Raw genomic sequence first — 10,379 nt, 5'->3', positions numbered from 1 at the left:
TTTTTTTGTTTTGTTTGTTTGAGACAGAGCTCACTATGTTGCTCTCAGTAAAGCGCTGTGGTGTCACAGCTCACAGCAACCTCAAACTCTGGGGCTTAAGTGATTCTCTTGCCTGAGCCTCCCAAGTAGCCGAAACTACAGTTGCCTGCCACAACACCTGGCTATTTTTTTGGTTGTAGTTGTCATTGTAGTTTAGCTGGCTGGGTCTGGGTTCTAACCCGCCAGCCTCAGTGTATGTGGCTGGCGCCATACACTGTGCTATAGGCACTGAGCCAGAGGAGAGAGTTTTGTCCAGCTCTGCAGAACTCTGGCTGCTGTTCTGTTAATGTGGTAAGGTCATCCGGGGGTTGCTGCAGGCTGTGCCTGCCCAATATTTTGAGACTCTGAGTTTTGCTTCTTTCGGCTTGCTGCAGTTGAGGGAGGATGTTTTCAACTCTTCTTGGCAGGAGAAATTACTCTTGAAGCAAAAAAAGGATTTCCCCAGTTTAATGAACTAACAAACGCCAGGGCACACCCTTGCTGGTAAATCACTAAACACCCTTCATGACTGCTGGGATTCAGGATTTTGTTGTTTAAGCCATTTAGTCCCATTTTTGGTGTGCAGCACGTGGACTGTCACTTGGATACTGCGTCCTGTAGACGGGAGTGAAGTGGAGAGTCAAAGACTTGGTGATGGATGAATGCACAGGATGGGTGTGGTCCCAGTGAGATTCTGACCAAACTAAGTAGGGCTGGCTGTGTCTATGTCAAGTTTTATGAGTGAAGATGATCTGGGGCTAGAACCAGGGTGATCATATGTGCTGGCTAATTTGTGGAAGAGATACTTATGTCCATCTAAACTGATGCTGGATCAGTCTTAACTATTCCTGAAAGGACATGTGAAAGAAGGGTAAGGGTGGTTGTCTCTGGGGAGGAGCATTTCTGGGATGGGAATGGTGTGTCTTTTCATTGAATTTGTTTCACCAAATGCACATATATTCTTTCTCCATTTAGATAACCAGACTGGGTTTCTCTAGCTACATTAAGGATTATGGTGTGATCTTAGCCACATATCACTTATCATTACTGAATTTTATACTTCTTATTTGTAAACCAACGGATTTAGTTAGAGACCTTTAAACATCTTTTCTAGGTATTTCTGAGGATTAATTTTAAGATTAAAATACTCCAGCAAATTAGTTGTAATTAAAAATAGGCTTCCATCTAGACATTTATGTTGGCCTTGACACTTGCAGTGTGATTAAAATACCCCAGCAGATTAGTGGTAATTAAAATAGGCTTCCATCTAGACATTTCTGTTGGCCTTAACATTTGCAAAGTGATTTTCACCCTGGCACTGTCTGTTCCACTTTTAGCCAAGACTATGAAGATAAAAGATTTAAATCTAAGACATGAAATGATAACAATCCTACAACAAAGTGTGGAAAATACTCCAGAGGATGTTGGCCTGGGGAAAGATTTTATGAAGAAGATTTCAGTGGCAATTGCAACAACAACAAAAATAAACAAATGAGACTTATTGAAACTAAAAAGTCTCTGCACAGCAAAGGACATAACAATTAAAACAAACAGACAACCTTCAGAATGGGAAAAAATACTTGCATGTTTTAAACTGACAAAGGCTTGATAACTAGGATCTATAGAGAACTCAAATAAATTATAAAAAAAGATCAAACAAACCCATTTATCACAGGACAAGAGACAAGAACAGAACCTTCTCTGAAGAAGCCAGATGAATGGCTAACAAACATGAAAAAATGCTCCTCATCCCTAATCATCAGAGAAATGCAAATCAAAACAACCCTGAGATATCACCTAACCTCAGTAAGATTAGCCCACATCACAAATTCCCAAAGTTGCAGATGCTGGCATGTGGAGATGCAGGAACACTTTTATACTGTTGGTGGGACTGCAAATTAATATAGCTTCTTGGGAAAGAAGTATGGAGAATCCTCAAATAACTCAAATTAGACCTCCTATTTGACCCTGCAGTCTCACTATTAGGCATCTAAATCATTTTATCATGAAGACATTTGCACTAGATTATTTTGGTCTTTTTAAGTTGAGCCAAACCCTGGGCTTCAGGCTAACAGCTAAAGGAAGCTAGCAAAACTTTTTGGTCAAGATGCACGAAGCCTTCCCAAATGTCCCCATTGAACGGCTTTGTTTCAGAAGCTCTCCTCTTGCTGGACACTGATACTGACCAGTGCTTTGAAAGTGACTATCAGTGGGTGGTGGGCTGAAATTCTGAAGAAAATAGTTTTGGAATAGAAGTATTCATGTTTTATCAAATCCAAGGAGATCAAGTAATTAATTGTCATTTCTTCCCTCAGTGGAGGAATTTAGTATGCTGGAGGTTATTGTTGGCATCCAGTTGAGTCCAGTTCTGGAAAGGGTATACCTTTCCATGCCTGTCTTGTGCTAAGTCCAAGCTTAGTGGGAATTCTGGGAAGTGAGGCATTCCCAGGACTGGGGTTTGAAGAGCTTCAGGGAGAAGAAGTCAGTTCACCCTGAAGGGCCAGGTCGATGTCTCAGGAAAGACCTCATTTAGGGCAATCACCATTGCGTAAGTGAAGCTACTGGGATATTTTCAAATGAAGGCCAGAAACTCAATTTTGTTGGTGTTCAAAGATGTTCAGGCTCCCAGGGTAGCCTGATTCTAATGCTATTGAATTCCAGGATGCCAGTTCATTAATTATAGTAAGATATCTTTCCAGTAATTTATGGAAGTACTTGGAGGTTGAATTAGGCATCTGCTTTTTTTTTTAGCAGGCCCTGCCCAGGTTTGAACCCACCACCCTCAGTGCACAGGGCCAGTGCTCTAACCACTGTGATACAGGTGCCCAGCCTGGTGGCAACTTGGAGAGCATAAAGTCAATGCTAATGGAAATGCAGGCCTGATGGAATTTTCAGGCAGTCTAGTATAGCTATTAAGAGCACAGTTCTTAAACTCAGATACCCTAGGCAGAATCCCAGCCCAACTTGTGTTGGTGATTTTGGAGAAGTTCCCTTAACCTTTCTCTGTATCTGTCTCCATATTTATTAAGTTGGTACAATTTCATCAGATAACTTCAGAGCTCAGTGTGAGGGATAAATGAGATATGACACACCAAAAGCACCTAGAACAGTACCATGCATGTGGTGTCACCCAGGAGTGTTAGCTACCATCGTCGTCATCATTACCACTTAGGGCAAAGCTCAGCAAGATTTCTAGAAAGGGTCACATAGTAAATATGTCAGGCTTTGCTGACCACCCAGTGTCTATTATAAATACACAATTCTGCTGTTATGGCACAAGAGCAACCACAGACAATGTGTAAACACATAGGCATGGCTGTGTTCACACATAGGCATGGCTGTGTTCCAGTCAAACTTTATTCATAAAAACTTTGCTTATAGAAAATTTTGTAAATGGAAGCAGGTGTGTAGGATTCTGTCCAGTGGCTCTGGCTTGCCAACCCCTCCATGGAATCCCTGAGATACTGGGACATCAAGAGGTACAATTACTGCCTAAGAGCAAGAAGCTAAGGAGAGGGGAAGTTTAGTCTTTCTCCTCAACTTAATACCTATCCCATCCTTTGGGAAGATGAAGTGGGCAGAGAGGGAGACTGAGGCACCCATTCTCCTATTGTGAAGTTGGCAAAGTTTGACTTCCTAGACCCTTGTATTTTAGTGCCTTTTTCCCCAACCCCGGCAGCCCAGACTCACATGGGTGGAAATGCTCCAACATGATCACTTACAGAGGAGTTAACATTCTTACCCCAGGACTAGCTACCAGTAAGGAATGTTAAAGAACATGAAGGATGGACTCTCTGTTTAAAGGAGAGCTTAGTGGTCAACTTTCAGGTGTTTTTGTCCCCTAGACTGGACTCCATCTGGGGGGAAATTTATGAATTCACAGCTGGTCTTGACCAAGAGCCTCTTCTAGGGACAGCAGATGTGATGCCTGGAGTCACAATTGCCCTTAGACCTTGTAGCGTCCCACACCCAAACCAAAAGACTACCTTTAAAACTTATTTTCAGTCTTATGAAAAACATTTTTTGGAAGTTTGGTTGAAAATTCAGCAAAAAGGAATTATGGGAAAAGGTTGCTTAAGCCAAACTGGACCCTTCCACGTCAGAGGATGCCCTGAAGAGAGGAGACAATCATCCGCTTGCTTTCAGGATCCAGAGAACATTTTTGTTTTTCTGCTTTTGTTTAAAGTTGATTGTCCTACATCACCCAAAGAGGGTGTCCAGGCTGGAGTGTGTTCCCTAAATAAGTGTGGTCCTCCTTTCTCATTGTTGAAAAGGTATAGTTTTGAAAGTTCCTAAAAATCTTGAGTCAAAATATGAGGGATTTGTGGCTCAGCTCCTGTAGCTCAAGTAGCTCAAATAGGTAGGAATTTAGACTTAGCATTCTCAGGTGGACATGAAATAACTGAAAAATCTTGGCATGTGGTATGTGAGTCTCCACCTGTGGTCTCATTTTAAGCCCAGTAGGTGTTAGGAGTGAGCTGGGCTAAGGTGGGTTCTCAGCTGGCTCCTCCTCACAGATGTGGGCAACTTGTCTTCAGAGACCACTACTCCAGTTTGTCTCCTGAACATGTTCCTTCCAGATATGCTATTAACAGCCATTTGGCTTCAGTCAAAGATGTTCTAGCTGGGGTGCAGTCCTTTCTCCTCTAAGTGACCTTTTCATGCATTGAAATTCAGCCAATTTTTGTAGGCCTATGTAAATCCAAAATTCTCAGAGTTCTCATTCATTACTGTTAAAATGTTTGTGTATATGTGTATATGTATATTTCATTTTGTTTTAAAAAAAATGTCTCCTGTATTTTCTGAGAAGGATTGGGGTAAGGAATATATGGAAGTTAAAAAAAAATTAAAAGTTTTTTTCAAACTGTCAAGGATTAAGAACTATGCTCAAAGTGCATATTTTAAGGGCTTCAACTTCTTGGGTTTAAATAAATGATTTTAAGGACATCTGCTCACACAGACGTCATTTGTTTGCCACTTTCAGCATCTAAGAATTAGTAGTCACCCTCTAAATAGTTAAAATAGATCTCGTATTAGTTTCCTGTTTAACAAAATTTCCCCAAGACTTAGTTGCTGAGCAATGATAAGTATCTCAGTTTCTGAGAAGGCCAGCAATTCAGAAGTGGCTTGGCCAAGTGATTCTGTCTGGCTCAGACCTTTTATAAGGTTTCTGTTGAGAGATCAACTGGCACTGCTGTCATCTGAAGGCTCAACTGTGGCTGGAACTCTATGCTGGAAATTTGGTACTGACATTGGCAAGAGAGCTCAATTCCTGGCCACATGGACTTGGCAGAGCAGCTTGACTGTCTTCACCGGAGTGTATGACCCCAAAGTCCTTGGTGGAAACTGCAATGCCTTTTGTGACCTTGCCTTGGGAAACACCAACCATCATTTCTGGAGGTTAGTCCTGATTTAATAGTTTAATGCACAATAATGTGAATACTAGAGGGTGAGGATCATCTGGGGAGCAAGTCATTTTGGATGCTGACTACCACAGATATTATTTCATCTCTGTGTAAAATGTGATATTCACACACCTGAAGCAGCCCTTTTTAGGCCTTCTTTTCTTTTCTCTTTATTTTGTAGAGACAGTGTCTCACTAAGTTTCCCAGGCTGATCTGGAACTCCTGTCCTCCTCCTTCAGCCTCCCAAAGTGCTGGGATTGCAGGCATAAGCTGCTGTGCTGTCTCAGCCCCTCTTTTTGAGGATAGTGCTTTTTCTGTGTGCCCTGAGCCTATACATGTTGCAGCCACTTGTCTCAGCTCCACCTCTTCACTAATACCAAAGGAAGTCTATGGACTCAAGAGTTTACAATAACCACAGAAAGATTATTTGAGAACCAAATCCAGATAGTTAGACATCCCCAAGAATATGTGTACATCTAATTAGTAATAATGCACAAGAGTACACACATGTCCTTCTGATGTTAGTTACTGACACATCCTTACTGGAGAGGTGGGGACTTTGCTACTCTGGGAAGCCATGGTAGGTGTTTGCCTGACCTGTGGCATTTTCCTTTGTTTAACCTTTGTGGGGCTCCTGCATCCCACATGTCTCATTAAATTTCATACTTTTAATTCAACTGACATTGTTGTTAAAAATGTTAAGTCTTTCCCTGCTTAAAGATAATCTTTAAAGGACTGAGTCTTATTTGCTGAGTCCTATGAGCTCCATTCATTGTCGTTCAAGTGCTGTCGATACTTGTGTTCTTGTTCATTCATTCATCCACTCACTCCTTATGCCCTCTTGCCTGCATTCAACTGTGACTGCCTGCATGATACCTTGCTGGGGGCTAGGGGTTGAGCACTTTGCTGTTCTGTTGGCCATGCATGATGTTCAAATACTTCAGGTCTTGAGCTGGGTCCTCCTCCATTAGAATAGCATCCTCTGATGCCTTCTGCAAAATGTCCTTCTACAAATTGCCAGAAAAAGCTGCTTCTAGCACTAGGGGACAAACTTGGGGAGGCAGCTTACATTGTAGGCAGAGAATAGGCTTTCCAGGCTGAACATACTAAAAGGTTTCTGGAAAAGATCTTTCTTTCTTTCTTTCTTTTTTGTATGGTATCGATATTTATTATAGCATTGTCATATCAGAAAGTTGGATATAGTCTAAATGTCCATCAGTAAGGACAGAGTTAAATCATCATACTCATAAAATAATATAGAATGCAATAATTTAAAAAATGAGGTTCAATCCACTATAGTGTACTGATCATTTTACAGTTCAAGTGTATTTATTTATTTATTTTTATTTCAGAATGTTATAGGGCTACACAGGCTTTGGTTACATGAATTGCATTTGTACAGTTTGAGTCAAAGTTATAAGTATGCCCCTCACCCAGATAGTGTGGATTGTACTTGTTAGGTGAGAATTTACTCCTCCTCTCCTGCCCCGTGTGCCTGCTTGCTTTACTACCAGATGTGCTCATGGGTGCTGATCAATTAATGGTAATTAAATACTGAGTACATCTGGTGTTTGTTTTTCCATTTTTGTGAAACTTCACTTAGAAGAATAGTCTTCAGTTCCATCCAGGTTGTTATAAAAAGTATCAGTTCACCATTTTTTTATGGATGAGTAGTACTCCATAGTGTACATATACCACATTTTACTAACCCACTCATGTCCTGATGGGAACTTGGGTTGTTTCTACATCTTCGGGATTGTAAATTGTTTTTTTTTTTTGGGGGGGGGATTGTAAATTGTGTTGCAATAAATATTCGATTACCTGTGTCTTTTTGATAAAATAACCTTTCTTTCTTTGGGTGAATACCCAAAAGTAGGATGCTAGATTCAATTGTGGGTCTACTTTTAGTTCTTCGAGGCATTTCCATACAATGATTTTCCACAGAGGCTGTACTAGTTTGCTCTTATTGTTGTTTAATTCTCTTCTCTGTCGTTTGCTGTGTTGCAGATCCCTCAGTTGCAGATGCTCAAAAGACTTGTGGTTGTTGGCGGGGCTTCACCCCTTTCCTGAACTTTTGGTCTCTTCCACAAAGGAGAGCCCTTTAGTTCTCCACCAGGAACATGTTTGTCTTCTAACATTTGTATGTCATCTTCCTAGCAGAGAGGATTAAAATCAGGTCTTTTGAAAGGAGGAGTGGCTGCTAGCAACAGGTAGAGAGTCAGGAACATGAAGAGTCCATTGAAGAGATTGAGGAAGCAGCAAAACTACACAAAGCAGAAGTAAATACTCAGAAAGGGCATTCACCTGGGTACATTCAGGGGGAGGGAAGGCTGACCCACATGGGAGAGAGAGGCACTAGAGCCCACACTGTCCCTGGAACATTCATCGCCCTGCATTTGAGGCTGGCACAGCGTATCTGTATGTGTCACAGCCCATGGTCCACTAGACAGGGTCCTGTGCTTGTAAAACTGTGCACAGAGTGTGAGGACGGGGACTGTGTGACTATGTGAAGGTAGGTGCTCTTGGGTTGAAAGGTGGAGAGGAGAGGCCTCTAGAGTTCAGGGGTGATGGTACCTCATTGTTTAAATCAACTCCAAGTTAGAGTTTTCCCCCCACAAAACTACCAAACAGGGGAGGAGATGTGTTTCATCAGTGCCACCACAGCTCGGGTGGTTAGTAATGGTTAGCAGTTTTTCCGATGGGTCTGCTTTCATGTAGGCTCTAGGAAGTAACCCTGAATCTATAGGTCAATTATGTACAGTTATATATCTCTCACCAGGAAGGGATGGTTTGGCGGGCGTGTGGGTGTGAGTGTGCAGACGCAGTAGTGATCAGCATGCCCAGGGCCCCTGGCTTCTTCTCACTTTGCACCTGATGACGATGAAAGGGCAACACTGAGTGGGTCTCCTGTTGCCCAGGTGGGAAGAGTTTTCTAGGCTTTCCTCACCCAGAACTGAGGCCACCTTTATGCCAAGTCCCAGGACAATCTTTTGTAAATGTCCCAATCACCTGAAAAGAGAGCTCTTTCATGGAGAAAGCAATGAATTATTGAAGTCACTCATTTAATTCTGTATTTGCAAAAGGTGCATGGGGGATGGGGAATGATGAGCGTGAGTCACAGGTTTCAGTGTTAATTAGGGCTCCAGTGTGTGAGTCTTTGACAGCCACCCCCACACCTTCTCATGTCAGCCTTTCAGGTTTTCAATTCAGAGAACCTGGTGTGATCTTCAAAGGTTGTAGATTACACAACCACTCACGTGCACTTGATGATGGGGACAAGGAGGGCTGACACTTTTTGGTCACCTACGCTGACCCAGGCACCTATGCAAATGCTAGATTACAACAGGGCCTCTGCTCTTCCCTCATGGTCAGTCTCAAGGCCTCCATTGTAAAAGAGAAGCAGCCAACGTGGGGTAGGGCTTGCTGAGGGTTTCCTGACATACTTTGTTTTTTTTTTTTTTTTGAGACAGAGTCTCAAGCTGTTGCCCTGGGTAGAGTACCGTGGCATCACAGCTCACAGCAACCTCCAACTCCTGGGCTCAAGTGATTCTCCTGCCTCAGCCTCCCAAGTAGCTGGGACCACAGGCGCCCGCCACAACGCCCAGCTATTTTTTGGTTGCAGCCGTCACTGTTGTTTGGCGGGTCTGGGCTGGATTCCAACCCACCAGCTCAGGTGTATGTGGCTGGCGCCTTAGCCGGTTGAGCCAAAGGCGCCGAGCCTCCTGACATACTTTGTGGCACTCAATGAGGAAAGAATTTTGGATCCTGTGTGTGTGATCTCACACACAGCCCCAGACTCCAGGAATATTTGTCCTCCTTTTATCCTACTTCCCCATAGCAGGAACAAGTCAGTAGAACAAGTCTGCAGCAGGCCCTGGAGACTGACCATCCATCTGTTCTTTCTCCCGGTGCTGGAGAAGGAGCTCCACCTGGTATGACACTTCTCTTCTGTTCCTAACGGGGCTGAATTCCTGGCTGCCAGTTGGTTTCACCAATCTAAACCTCTCAATTTGTGCACCCGAAGCCTTGATGTGATCCATGGTTTTTCCTTCTTATTCATCCCCTTAACTTAATACACATTTAAGTTTACAGTGATTTGAAAAGAGTGGCTAATAAGCAGAAAATCAGGACAGAATTCTACCAGTGTGGGTAGTTCATGTTCAGTTGAGGCCACCCACTTCCCCAGAAGCTTTTAGGAGGGCTGCCTGAAGTAAGGGCTGCTGCATCTTAAATACGAGTCACAGAGAGGCATGTGAGCAATGCTCACAGGGTTGGCCAGAGCTGGGGCCTGGGCAGGGAGTGGGGGTAGAGAGAGAGACAGGGTTTAATAATTGTTTTATGGGACATGACCTATTTTGTCATTTCCCTTCTTTTCTCCATGCTAGGGGGTACCAAAAACAATGTATACACATTTTAAGAGATCCTGTTGGGAGTAAAGGAGATTGTTCACAAAAGGTGTATGAGTTGCAGTTGAAATGGATGTGCACAGTACGTCTAGGCACACTTGACCAGGCATGGGACCTTCAATTCAAGTTCAAAAAGTATATGCACGTAACATCTCTTACAATGTGTGTACGTTTTTTTGCACCCTCTGTATATATTTATGTATACGTATATGAGGTCAGATAATTACATTCAAAAACCCCTCCTAGAAAAAATGCTATGTATCTCACTGCTGAATATCCCCATGGTCACCTTTGAGGTACTCCCCTTGGGACGCTGCTCACTGATGCCAGTGCTTGGTTCTCCCTTCAAAGCAATTTTGGAACTCTTTTTCTGGAATGGCCATCAGAGCTGTTGTAAGCCATCTAACAATTCAGTTCACGAACTATTCCTAGAAAAAGTGCCACATCCCTCATTACTGATTATCACTACGGTCACCAGTTGGCCAAGGGGAGCACTTTGTTTTTTTTTACTTGTTTGTTTTGTTTTTTTATTGAATGGTAACTATGTACA

General features: G+C 42.8%; 1 long non-coding RNA gene across 1 annotated transcript in view; it reads left to right on the top strand.

Moving 5' to 3' along the window:
- The window catches only part of LOC111726769, an 8,724-nt gene extending 7,192 nt beyond the window's left edge, over positions 1-1,532 (top strand). The window contains exon 2 of the long non-coding RNA XR_002774468.1: positions 1,356-1,532. This is a non-coding gene — a long non-coding RNA (uncharacterized LOC111726769). The remainder of the gene's footprint in view (positions 1-1,355) is intronic.
- Positions 1,533-10,379: the final 8,847 nt, after the last annotated feature.

This window comes from Otolemur garnettii, unplaced genomic scaffold, assembly GCF_000181295.1.
Source record: "Otolemur garnettii isolate 467f Iridium unplaced genomic scaffold, OtoGar3 scaffold00079, whole genome shotgun sequence".
Taxonomy (NCBI): Eukaryota; Metazoa; Chordata; class Mammalia; order Primates; family Galagidae; genus Otolemur; species Otolemur garnettii.
Note: the sequence above shows the minus strand (reverse complement) of the source record. Positions and strands in the feature narration are given on the sequence as shown.